The sequence below is a fragment of the Nerophis ophidion genome, linkage group LG24 (genome assembly GCF_033978795.1).
Source record: "Nerophis ophidion isolate RoL-2023_Sa linkage group LG24, RoL_Noph_v1.0, whole genome shotgun sequence".
NCBI classification, from domain to species: Eukaryota; Metazoa; Chordata; class Actinopteri; order Syngnathiformes; family Syngnathidae; genus Nerophis; species Nerophis ophidion.
The window spans coordinates 41,937,763-41,951,385 of NC_084634.1; the positions used below are offsets into that span (position 1 = coordinate 41,937,763).

At 38.0% G+C, this 13,623-nt stretch overlaps 1 protein-coding gene and 1 pseudogene across 8 annotated transcripts in view; one reads left to right on the top strand and one right to left on the bottom strand.

Moving 5' to 3' along the window:
* The window catches only part of LOC133542339 (ovarian cancer G-protein coupled receptor 1-like), a 621,591-nt gene that overhangs the window by 521,084 nt on the left and 86,884 nt on the right, over positions 1–13,623 (bottom strand). The gene's annotated exons all lie outside the window — the stretch shown is intronic.
* The window catches only part of LOC133542573 (heme transporter FLVCR2-like), an 85,336-nt pseudogene that overhangs the window by 51,559 nt on the left and 20,154 nt on the right, over positions 1–13,623 (top strand).

Sequence of the window (13,623 nt, forward strand, 5' to 3'; positions counted from 1 at the left end):
ATGTAATGGTGCTCTTTTGCTCAAAGTGTTGCATAGATGATGTTTTACACATCATCTTCAACTCACTTTCTGACTGTCTATTCTGAATGCACCGTTTTGTGGGCACTCTTATTTACGTGCCTCCACTTGGACAGCGTCATCTTTGTTGTAGCGGTGTAGCGTGCAAGGACGGGAGTGGAAGAAATATCAAAAGATGGAGCTAACTGTTTTAACGATATTCACATTTCAATCCATAACGGAGCTGCATCTCCTCATCCGTGGCTCACTACTGCAACAACAACACCCGATATGTGTCCTGTGACCGGAACTCTCTAATAAGTAAAGTTCCTTGGGTGAATAATGTAAAGTCACTACACCGGTATGTTTTAGTGCTTCCATGGTGAGTTTACTGACAGATATAAATAAGAAATTTACACTACTTTATATTAGAAATGGCAACAGTGGAGGATGAATGTCACATAAGAAGTAGATAGAGAAAAAGAAGATTATCAACTACGGTGTTGTCACAAACTACATAGGTGGACCCGCGCAATAGTTTGTCTTTAACGTGGCCGGACAGGAGAGTTTAAAATAGCAATTGTTTGAAGAAGGTCATACACTAGTATGCACATTGCCAGTTAAAAGTTTGTAGACAATGTGTCATTCATTTCTATCAGTGGGTGTCTCCAAACTTTTGCCAGGTACTGTATTTACTCTCATTGTTACCTTGTTTTCTTTCTGAAAGGTAGTGTGTTCGTTTAGGCACTCTATCTACAATCTACAAAAGCAGTGAAGTTGTCAGCTGGTGTAAATGCTAAATAAAAAGAGACTACAACAAATCCTTTTCAACTTATATTCAATTGAATAGACTGCAAAGACAAGATATTTCATCTTCACACTGACAAACTTTCTTCTTTTCTGCAAATATTTGCTCTTTTGGAATGTGATGTTTCAAAAAAGCTGGCACAAGTGGCAAAGAAGAGTGAGAAAGTTGAGGAATGCTCATCAAAGACTTATTTGGAACATCCCACAGGTGAACAGGCTAATTGGGAACAGGTGGGTGTCATGATTGGCCAAAAAAGCAGCTTCCATGAAATACTCACCCAATCACAAACAAGGACGGGGCGAGGGTCACCACTTTGTCAACAAACTGTTTAAGAACAACATTTCTTAAGCAGCTATTGCAAGGAATTTAGGGATTTCACCATCTATGCTCTGTAATATCATCAAAAGGTTGAGTGAATGTGGAGAAATCACTGCACGTAAGTCATGATATTACACACCTTCCATCCCTCAGGTGCTACTGCATCAAAAAGCCACATCAGTGTGTAAAGGATATCACCACATGGGCTCAGGAACACTTCAGAAAACCACCGTCAGTAACTACAGTTGGTCGCTACATCTGTAAGTGCAAGTTAAAACTCTACTATGCAAAGCCAAAACCATTTATCAACAACACCCAGAAACGCCGCCGATTTTGTTGGGCCTGAGCTCATCTAAGATGGACTAATGCAAAGTGGAAAAGTGTTCTGTGGTCTGACGAGTCCACATTTGAAATTGTTTTTGGAAACTGTGGACCAAAGTGGAAAAGAACCATGGGGACTGTTGTAGGGTGAAAGTGTTCTAGGCAGCATGTGTGATGGTATGGGGGTGTATTAGTGATTGTTGTAGGGTGAAAGTGTTCTAGGCAGCATGTGTGATGGTATGGGGGTGTATTAGTGATTGTTGTAGGGTGAAAGTGTTCTAGGCAGCATGTGTGATGGTATGGGGGTGTATTAGTGATTGTTGTAGGGTGAAAGTGTTCTAGGCAGCATGTGTGATGGTATGGGGGTGTATTAGTGATTGTTGTAGGGTGAAAGTGTTCTAGGCAGCATGTGTGATGGTATGGGGGTGTATTAGTGATTGTTGTAGGGTGAAAGTGTTCTAGGCAGCATGTGTGATGGTATGGGGGTGTATTAGTGATTGTTGTAGGGTGAAAGTGTTCTAGGTAGCATGTGTGATGGTATGGGGGTGTATTAGTGATTGTTGTAGGGTGAAAGTGTTCTAGGCAGCATGTGTGATGGTATGGGGTGTATTAGTGATTGTTGTAGGGTGAAAGTGTTCTAGGCAGCATGTGTGATGGTATGGGGGTGTATTAGTGATTGTTGTAGGGTGAAAGTGTTCTAGGCAGCATGTGTGATGGTATGGGGGTGTATTAGTGATTGTTGTAGGGTGAAAGTGTTCTAGGCAGCATGTGTGATGGTATGGGGGTGTATTAGTGGCCAAGGCATGGCTAACTTAGACATCTGTGAAGGCACCATTAATGCTGAAAGGTACATACAACTTTTGGAGAAAATGTTGTCTGTCAAGCAATGTTATCATGGACGCCCCTGCTTATCCACAATGGATTGGACTTTCACAATATCATGTTAGATCCGCTCGACATCCATTGCTTTCGATCCCCTAGGGGGGGAGGGGTTACCCACATATGTGGTCTTCTCCAAGGTTTCTCATAGTCATCATGGTTGACGTCCCACTGGGGTGAGTTTTTCCTTGCCCTTATGTGGGCCCTACCGAGGATGTCGTTGTGGTTTTTGCAGTACCGCCTGAGGGACCAAAGTTCCGTTATATCATGGCTTACGTGCAGTGATTTCTCCAGATTCTCTGAATCTTTTGATGATTTTACGGAGCGTAGACGGTAAAATCCCTAAATTCCTTGCAATAGCTCGTTGAGAAATGTTGTTCTAAAACTGTTCGACAATTTGCTTACAAAGTGGTGACCCTCACCCCGTCCTTGTTTGTGAATTACTTAGCATTTCATGGAAGCTTGTTTTATAGCCAATCATGGCACCCACCTGTTCCCAATTAGCCTGCACACCTGTGGGATGTTCCAAATAAGTGTTTGATGAGCAGTTCTCTATCAGTATTTATTGCCACCTTTCCCAACATTTTTGTCCCGTGTTGCTGGCATCAAATTCTAAAGTTAATGATTATTTGCAAAATAAAAATGTTTATCAGTTTGAACATGAAATATGTTGTCTTTGTAGCATATTCAACTGAATATGGCTTGAAAAGGATTTGCAAATCATTGTATTCTGTTTATATTTACATCTAACACAATTTCCCAACTCAGATGGAAACGGGGTTTTTAACACACTGGTAAAAATGCCTTTTTTGACGTGTGTTGCTGCCATTACATTCTAACTTTGTGATTATTTGCAACAAATAATGTTGTTTGTCAGTGTGAAGATGAAATATCTTGTCTTTGCAGTCTATTCAATTGAATATAAGTTGAAAAGGATTTGTTGTAGTCTCTTTTTATTTAGCATTTACACTAGCTGACAACTTCACTGCTTTTGTACTTTGTATTTGGGGAAATTCTGTTTTGATTAAAAAAAGGGTTCCTTTTCAGTCTTTCTTAATTCAAATTCTTTCTTTGAATTCTTTGGCGCTGAACAGCAATGTGTTGGGGGGTCTGTAAAACTGGTCATACAAACATCCACATGCAGTTCTCCGGGTCTCTGACAGCTGGATGCAAGATTTTGGCTTCATTTCTTGTTTGTCGGCTAGTTTTCTTGCACAAAAAGCAAAGGATGTGTCCACTTTGACGCGACCAAGTGTCGTTTTTGTTGTCATTTCCTGCAAAGTTAGCTGGTATCTGATGAGCGTCTCTTGTTTGGCAGGCCTGAACGTGGGCTGTTTCTACGCTGTGGGCACCTTGCTGAACCGCATGATCATCCAGCACTATCCTGTAAGTTCCCCCCCCCCTCTGCTGTTTACTCAGGTCATGTTGACTGACTGTTATGACCATGTGGTCTTCTTGGAAGTCACATTCAAATTGGGTTGAATTATTGGCACATGTTTTGCTTTCTCATTTCCTGCTGGATCTGAGTTGACACAGCCAGGCATGCAAATACAATAACTGTTCAACAAGGGGGACAGTTTGCCATGACATCTATCATTCACAATCATTATGAAAGACATGGCAACTGATATATATATATATATAGTTAATTTTTTTAATGCATTTTAACTTGTAACTAAAAGTTGACTTACATCGGAGCCAATGGGAGTGCCTCTATTTCGCCCATAAAATCCAATAAATAATCATTCAAAAAGCACCAATAATAATCTATTTACATTTGTTGACTTGACTATTAACCACGTATTAGGGATATTGTTATTAGAATAATTAGGGACCGAATGTCCCTTTGGGATAGAGGACCCTATTGTATTTTTAAGGTTTTATTATTATTATTCCGCTGCCTCTTTGAGCTGTCATTTGACCCCCTTAACATGCTTCAAAATTCACCAAATTTAACACACACATCAGGACTGGTGAAAATTGTGATCTAATCAAAAAAACAAAATTGCAGTCTAGCGCCCCCTAAAAAAAACACATACAAAACTGCTTCTAACCTCCATTAGGAATGTCGTAAAGACATGAAACAAAAATCTCTATGTAGGTCTGACTTAGTGCTACATTTCATACACTTTCATCCTTCAGCAAAAATCAACAGGAAGTTGGCAAAAAACCCTTCTAAACTAAAATTTGCTAAAAAATGTCATTTTTGCCTCTTTGAGTTGTAATTTGACCCCCTGAAAATGCTTCAAAACTCACCAAACTGGACACACATCAGGACTGGTTGAAAATTGCGATCTAGCTCTAGCGCCCCCTAGGAAAAAAACACTGAAAAAACTGCTCTTGGGAAGAAAACACAGACACAACTGCTTGTAACTTCCGTTAGGGATGTCGTAGAGACATGAAACAAAAACCTCTATGTAGGTCTCACTTAGACCTACATTTAATTAATTGACATCCTTCAGCAGGAAGTTGGCAATTACCCCTTCAAACAGAAGTTTTGTAAAAACCTGTCACCTTTTTTCAAACATTATCTCCTCTGAGCGTGTTTGTTGTCTCGGCTTCAAACTCGCACAGGAAAAAGATTGAACCCTTCTGATTAAAAGTTGCGCAAAGAGTTTTTGTAACTGCTCCGGTTTTGATTTTACAAGTCTTCAAAGAACCGCTACGCTGATGCTGCTGTGAAGTATTAATCAGTCATAAAAAAAAAACATTTCAAGATGATGACAACATCCACTTTTAAGCTGCTTTGTGGCATTGGAGCTTGGGCAAGTCTGTTGTAGGTCATAAAACATACCTCCCACCTTGATAGAAGAAGGATGAGGACGTAGTGCAACAAGTTGGACAATTTTGGCATTCAATTTAGACCCAGAAATAATGAGAAATACACGAAAAGACGCTTGGTTCCACCTCCTTTTTCTTAGCGAGGACTATGAGTCTTTCTTCATCTAAAGGGGAATATAACAAGATTCTATCAGACGACATCCTAATGACAGCAGAGCTTGTACAGTAAGGGATATTTATAATGTTTGTTGGCTCTTATGAAGTCTGCAGTGAGTAATAATTAGTGATGGAGGGAAAAAGTGAACGTTGTGATGCGTTTTTGAAATGAATGCGCTGCTTATGCTTAAATGATCAAAATTCCTAAATATCAAATGTTATTATGAATCTGCCTGTTACTACATTACATATTTACTTATACTAATGTATACATCACGTTATTATGAATGTTACTAGATACTACATATACACTTACATCATGTATATATTACATGTTATTATGAATGTTACTAGATACTACATATATACTTACATCATGTATATATTACATGTTATTATGAATGTTACTAGATACTACATATACACTTACATCATGTATATATTATATGTTATTATGAATGTTACTACATGACATATATACTTACATCATGTATATATTACATGTTATTATGAATGTTACAGATACTACATATATACTTACATCATGTATATATTACATGTTATTATGAATGTTACTAGATACTACATATATACTTACATCATGTATATATTACATGTTATTATGAATGTTCTAGATACTACATATATACTTACATCATGTATATATTACATGTTATTATGAATGTTACTACATGACATATATACTTACATCATGTATATATTACAAGTTATTATGAATGTTAGTAGATACTACATATATACTTACATCATGTATATATTACATGTTATTATGAATGTTACTAGATACTACATATATACTTACATCATGTATATATTACATGTTATTATGAATGTTACTAGATACTACATATATACTTACATCATGTATATATTACATGTTATTATGAATGTTACTAGATACTACATATATACTTACACCATGTATATATTACATGTTATTATGAATGTTACTAGATACTACATATATACTTCCATCATGTATATATTACATGTTATTATGAATGTTACTAGATACTACATATATACTTCCATCATGTATATATTACATGTTATTATGAATGTTACTACATGACATATATACTTACATCATGTATATATTACATGTTATTATGAATGTTACTAGATACTACATATATACTTACATCATGTACAGTATATATTACATGTTATTATCCATCCAAAGTGGTCTTAAATGGTATATATACATTGTGGTCTTAAAATTGGACTTGTTGAAACTCTGATTAAAGGAAAGAGGGGTTTATAGTACCTTTTTCTGATCCTGTTAGAATTCCAGTCAAGGTCAAATAGTCTTGACCCCCTGCCCCCCGTATGGCTGTGATGTAAACACTCGGCTGTCCTTGTTTGACCTGTCAGGGTGAAGAGGTGAACGCTGGGAGGATCGGCCTCACCATCGTCATCGCCGGCATGGTTGGCTCCCTCATCTGTGGGGTGTGGCTGGACAGGACCAAAACCTACAAGTAAGTCCAAGGAAAGGCAGCCCACGCAGGCGGCTCACAGACTCTTAGGAGACCAAAGTGGAAACAGATGTTTGCTGACCTTTCTTTGTTGAAGTCGCATGTTTGGCACGTGTGTTTATCCAGGTGTGTCCTAACCTTTGTGCTCCCCCGATGTGAAGCCCTGAGGGTGGTGTGAGGGGCTCCAGTGGATGGAACCCCCACAAGTTGTTTGTTTATGATGTTATTGTCCTGCAAATGTCAAAGTTAGCCTGAAGTTTTACATTTGTCAGGTAGTTACTCGTGAAGCCAGTAAGGTTTGCTGTCTTCAACACATTGACATTTTAGAAAAAGTGGCTTTGGCCACAAATAAATGCAAGCATTGAACAAAATGATAATATATTTGGTAGATATTTGTCTTATTATTTTTGTACAGTTACTGGTTTGTGCATTTCACAGGTTTTTATTTTCAAGTTTGTCTCTGCATGGACCAGATCAGTGTGTAGATGCAAACTATTTTCTTTAGCTGAACTCAAATAAAACAGAAATCAGTGTCTTTGGCCAATAGAAGCAAAGAAAGCTACAAAAGCAGTGAAGTTGTCAGCTTGTGTAAATGCTAAATAAAAAGAGAATACAACGAATCCTTTTCAACTTATATTCAATTGAATAGACTGCAAAGACAAGATATTTCATCTTCACACTGACAAACTGTTATTTTTTGCAAATAAACATGAGCTTAAAATGTAATGGCAGCAACACATTACAAAATGGCATTTTTACCAGTGTGTTACATGACCTTTCCTTTGAACAACACTCAGTGCAGGTTTGGGAACTGAGGAGACACATTTTTGAAGTGGAATTCTTTCCCATTCTTGCTTGATGTACAGCTTAACTTGTTCAACAGTCTCCTGCCTCATATTTTAGCCTGCACACATTTTCAATGTCTGGACTACAGGCAGGCCAGTCTAGTACCTGCACTCTTTTACTATGAAGCCATGCTGTTGTAACACTTGGCTTGGTATTGTATTGCTGAAATAAGCAGGGGCGTCCATGATAACATTGCTTGGATGGCAACATATGTTGCTCCAAAAGCTGTATGTACCTTTCAGCATTAATGGTGCCTTCACAGATGTGTAAGTTAGCCAACTAATACACCCCCATACCATCACACATGCTGCCTAGAACACTTTCACCCTACAACAATCACTAATACACCCCCATACCATCACACATGCTGCCTAGAACACTTTCACCCTACAACAATCACTAATACACCCCCATACCATCACACATGCTGCCTAGAACACTTTCACCCTACAACAATCACTAATACACCCCCATACCATCACACATGCTGACTAGTACACTTTCACCCTACAACAATCACTAATACACCCCCATACCATCACACATGCTGCCTAGAACACTTTCACCCTACAACAATCACTAATACACCCCCATACCATCACACATGCTGCCTAGAACACTTTCACCCTACAACAATCACTAATACACCCCCATACCATCACACATGCTGCCTAGAACACTTTCACCCTACAACAATCACTAATACACCCCCATACCATCACACATGCTGCCTAGGACACTTTCACCCTACAACAATCACTAATACACCCCCATACCATCACACATGCTGCCTAGGACACTTTAACCCTACAACAATCACTAATACACCCCCATACCATCACACATGCTGCCTAGAACACTTTCACCCTACAACAATCACTAATACACCCCCATACCATCACACATGCTGCCTAGAACACTTTCACCCTACAACAATCACTAATACACCCCCATACCATCACACATGCTGCCTAGAACACTTTCACCCTAGAACAGTACAGATAGTTATTTTCCTCTGGGTGTTGTTGATAAATGGCTTTGGCTTTGTATAGTAGAGTTTTAACTTGCACTTACAGATGTAGTGTCCAACTGTAGTTACTGACAGTGGTTTTGTGAAGTGTTCCTGAGCCCGTGTGGTGATATCCTTTACACACTGATGTGGCTTTTTGATGCAGTAGCACCTGAGGGATGGAAGGTGTGTAATATGACTTACGTGCAGTGATTTCTCCACATTCTCTCAAACTTTTGATGATATTACAGAGCATAGATGGTGAAATCCCTAAATTCCTTGCAATAGCTGCTTGAGAAATGTTGTTCTTAAACAATTTGCTCAGGCATTTGTTGACAAAGTGGTGACCCTCACCCCGTCCTTGTTTGTGAATGAGTGAGTATTTCATGGAAGCTGCTTTTATAGCCAATCATGGCACCCACCTGTTCCCAATTAGCCTGTTCACCTGTGGGATGTTCCAAATAAGTCTTTGATGAGCATTCCTCAACTTTCTCACTCTTTTTTGCCACTTGTGCCAGCTTTTTTGAAACATATTGCAGGCATCAAATTCCAAATGAGCTAGTTGCAACAAAGAAGAAAGTTTGTCAGTGTGAAGATGAAATATCTTGTCTTTGCAGTCTATTCAATTGAATATAAGTTGAACAGGATTTGTTGTAGTCTCTTTTTATTTAGCATTTACACAAGCTGACAACTTCACTGCTTTTGTAGTTTGTACATATCTTACATGTTAGAACCATATGAACCTTCTCAACATCTTGAGAACCTCAGGTAGTGGTCTCCTGGTGACATGATTGAACCATCTGGACCTCTGAGAACCTCAGGGAGTTGTCTCCTGGTGACATTATTGAACCATCTGGACCTCTGAGAACCTCAGGGAGTGGTCTCCTGGTGACATTTTTGAACCATCTGGACATCTGAGAACCTCAGGGAGTGGTCTCCTGGTGACATTTTTGAACCATCTGGACCTCTGAGAACCTCAGGGAGTGGTCTCCTGGTGACATTTTTGAACCATCTGGACATCTGAGAACCTCAGGGAGTGGTCTCCTGGTGACATTTTTGAACCATCTGGACCTCTGAGAACCTCAGGGAGTGGTCTCCTGGTGACATGTTAGAAGCATATGAAGATCTGCATCTCTGACAACTGTAGTTACTTCCTGGTTCACAGATGCTGATGACAAACTTTGATGTCATTTCCACATTGTGGGATAAATCCAAAGATTGCTGATTTTGCAAACGTCCTGTGTTTTGCAGACAGACCACCCTGGTGGTGTACTTCATGTCTCTGGTGGGGATGATCGTCTACGCCGCGACACTCAGTCTGGGCCACCTATGGGTGGTGTTCATCACAGCTGGAGCACTTGGGTACAAGTTGTACACTTCTTCTCCCGGTTGCAATCTCTGCACTTCACACAAGCCAGATAGTGAAAGTCCATGATTGGATGAGTTTGCCGGCTGGAATGTGTGGTATTCCTCCGATAAGGTGTTGCAGGATCATGTAAATACTCCTCCTGGTAATGATTCTTCACCCTTCCCAGGTTTTTCATGACGGGCTACTTGCCGCTAGGTTTTGAGTACGCAGTGGAGCTGACCTATCCTGAGTCCGAGGGCACGTCATCCGGGCTCCTCAACTGCTGCGCACAGGTAACTTGAAGAGGAAACCTAGTATTGGAAAGTAAAACAAATATATGATAACAATTAGCAATTGTTATCCATCCATCCATCCATTTTCTACCGCTTGTCCCGTTTGGGGTCACAGGGGGTGCTGGAGCCTATCTCAGCTGCATTTTGGGCGGAAGGCGACGTACACCCTGGACAAGTCGCCATCTCATCACAGGGCCAACACAGACAGACAACATTCACACACTAGGGACCATTTAGTGTTGCCAATCAACCTATCCCCAGGTGCATATTACTTGTATGCATTTAATTCTTATTATTATATAGCTTCACGGTGGCAGAGGGGTTAGTGCGTCTGCCTCACAATACGAAGGTTCTGGAGTCCTGGGTTCAAATCCAGGCTCGGGATCTTTCTGTGTGGAGTTTGCATGTTCTCCCCGTGAATGCGTGGGTTCCCTCCGGGTACTCCGGCTTCCTCCCACCTCCAAAGACATGCACCTGGGGATAGGCCCCTCCCACCTCCAAAGACATGCACCTGGAGATAGGCCCCTCCCACCTACAAAGACATGCACCTGGGGATAGGTCCCTCCCACCTCCAAAGACATGCACCTGGAGATAGGCCCCTCCCACCTCCAAAGACATGCACCTGGGGATAGGCCCCTCCCACCTCCAAAGACATGCACCTGGAGATAGGCCCCTCCCACCACCAAAGACATGCACCTGGGGATAGGCCCCTCCCACCTCCAAAGACATGCACCTGGGGATAGGCCCCTCCCACCTCCAAAGACATGCACCTGGGGATAGGCCCCTCCCACCTCCAAAGACATGCACCTGGAGATAGGCCCCTCCCACCACCAAAGACATGCACCTGGGGATAGGCCCCTCCCACCTCCAAAGACATGCACCTGGGGATAGGCCCCTCCCACCTCCAAAGACATGCACCTGGGGATAGGTAGATTGGCAACACTAAATGATCCCCAGTGTGTGAATGTTGTCTGTCTATCTGTGTTGGCCCTGCGATGAGGTGGCAACTTGTCCAGGGTGTACCCCGCCTTCGGTTTAGCTCGGTTGGTAGAGCAGCCGAGCCAGCAACTAGAGGGTTCCAGGTTCGATCCCCGCTTCCGCCATCCTAGTCACTGCCGTTGTGTCCTTGGGCAAGACACTTTACCCACCTGCTCCCAGTGCCACCCACACTGGTTTAAATGTAACTTAGATATTGGGTTTCACTATGTAAAGTGCTTTGAGTCACTAGAGAAAAAGCGCTATATAAATATAATTCACTTCACTTCACTTCCGCCCGATTGTAGCTGAGATAGGCGCCAGCACCCCCCGCAACCCCGAAAGGGAATAAGCGGTAGAAAATGGATTGATGGATGGAATGGATCTTATTATATATATATATATATTTTTTTTTTTTTTGGACTCTAAATGTATGACTTTAATGTCTTAAAATGTGACTCTTTAAATTCAAATAATGCAAAAAATAAAAAACATATCTACACAAAATTATTTTCTCATAACATGGGGACTTTTAAAAAAAAAAAAAAAAAAAACATTTTGCTTTTCTTTTTTTCAACATTTTACTTGTAAAATCAATATTTTTTAGTCTGTTTTTAGTCTTATTATTTTTAGTCTCTTTAAAAAAGACTGAAAATCTCAATTTATTAAACATATTTCACATATAAATAGGGTTATGTGACTTTGTTTTCTTAAGTACACTTTTATTCCAATATAAATACCTTTTTTTCTTGTAGAATACCACACTTTTCCCTTTATTATGACTTTATTCTTATTATATTTATGTCTCTAAATGGATGACTATAGTGTCTTAAAATGTAACTCTTTAAATCCAAATAATGCAAGGACTTAAAAAAATTGTAAAAAATGCTTATTGTATTTACTTTTAAAATGAATATTTTTAGTCTCTTAAAAAAAATGAAAATCTTAATTTATTAAATATATTTTATGTATAGGGTTATAGTTATATATATATTTTTTTTAAATTACACTTTTATTTAAATGAAAATACCTTTTTTTCTTGTAGAATTCCACACTTTTCCCCTTATTATGTTATGACTTTATTCTTGTTATACACAGTTTGTTTCTAAATGTAGGACTATAGTGTCTTAAAATATGACTCTTTAAATCCAAATAATGTAAAAAAAACAAAGTATGTCCATAAAGTTAATATTTTCTCATAACATGGGGACTTTAAAAAAAATAAGAACACATGTTGCTTATTATGTTATTTATTTGCAACATTTTACTTGTATATCAATATTTCAGTCTCTTTAAAAAAAGACTATTATTAAATATATTGTATATATAAATATATGTGTATATATATGTATATGTATATATATATATATATATATTTATATATATATATATATATGGTTGTATAACATTTTTTGTGAAAAATACACTTTTATTCCACTGAAAATACCTTTTTTTTTCTTGTAGAATTCCACACTTTTTTCCCCTTATGACTTTATTCTTATCATTAATATATTTTGTCTCTAGATGTATGACTAATGTGACTCTTTGAATCCAAATAATGCATTAAATAAATAAATAATTTAAATCAAATTATCTTCTCATAAAATGGTGACTTTAAAAAAACAACACATTTTGCTTATTATGTTCTATTTCCTACATTTTACTTGTAAAATCAATATTTGTATTCTCTTTAAAAAGACTGAAAATCTTAATTTATTAAATATATATATATATATATATATATATGTATATATACTGTATATATAGGGTTTATACATTTTTTTTTAAATTACACTTTTATTCCAATAAAAATACCTTTTTTTTTCTTGTAGAATTCCACACTTGTTTCCCTTACGACTTTATTCCTGTTATATATATTTTGTCTCTAAATGTATGACTAATGTGACTCTTTAAATCCAAATAATGCATTAAATAAAAAATTTAAATCAAATTATTTTCTCATAATATGGGGACTTTAAAAAAAAACACATTTTGCTTATTATGTTCTATTTCCTACATTTTACTTGTAAAATCAATATTTTTATTCTCTTTAAAAAGACTGAAAATCTTAATTTATTAAATATATTTTTATATATATATATTGTAAAAACCCTATATATGTGTATATATATATATATATATACACATATATATATAGGGTTTATACAATTGTTTTTTTAATTTCACTTTTATTCCAATGAAAATACCTTTTTTTTCTTGTAGAATTCCACACTTTTTTGCCTTACGACTTTATTCCTGTCATCTATATTTGGCCTCAAAATGTATGACCATACTGTCTTAAAATCCAAATAATGCAATAAATAAAACAATAATTTACATCAAATTATCCTCTCATAACATAACAGAAAATAAAACACATTTTTCTTATTATATTA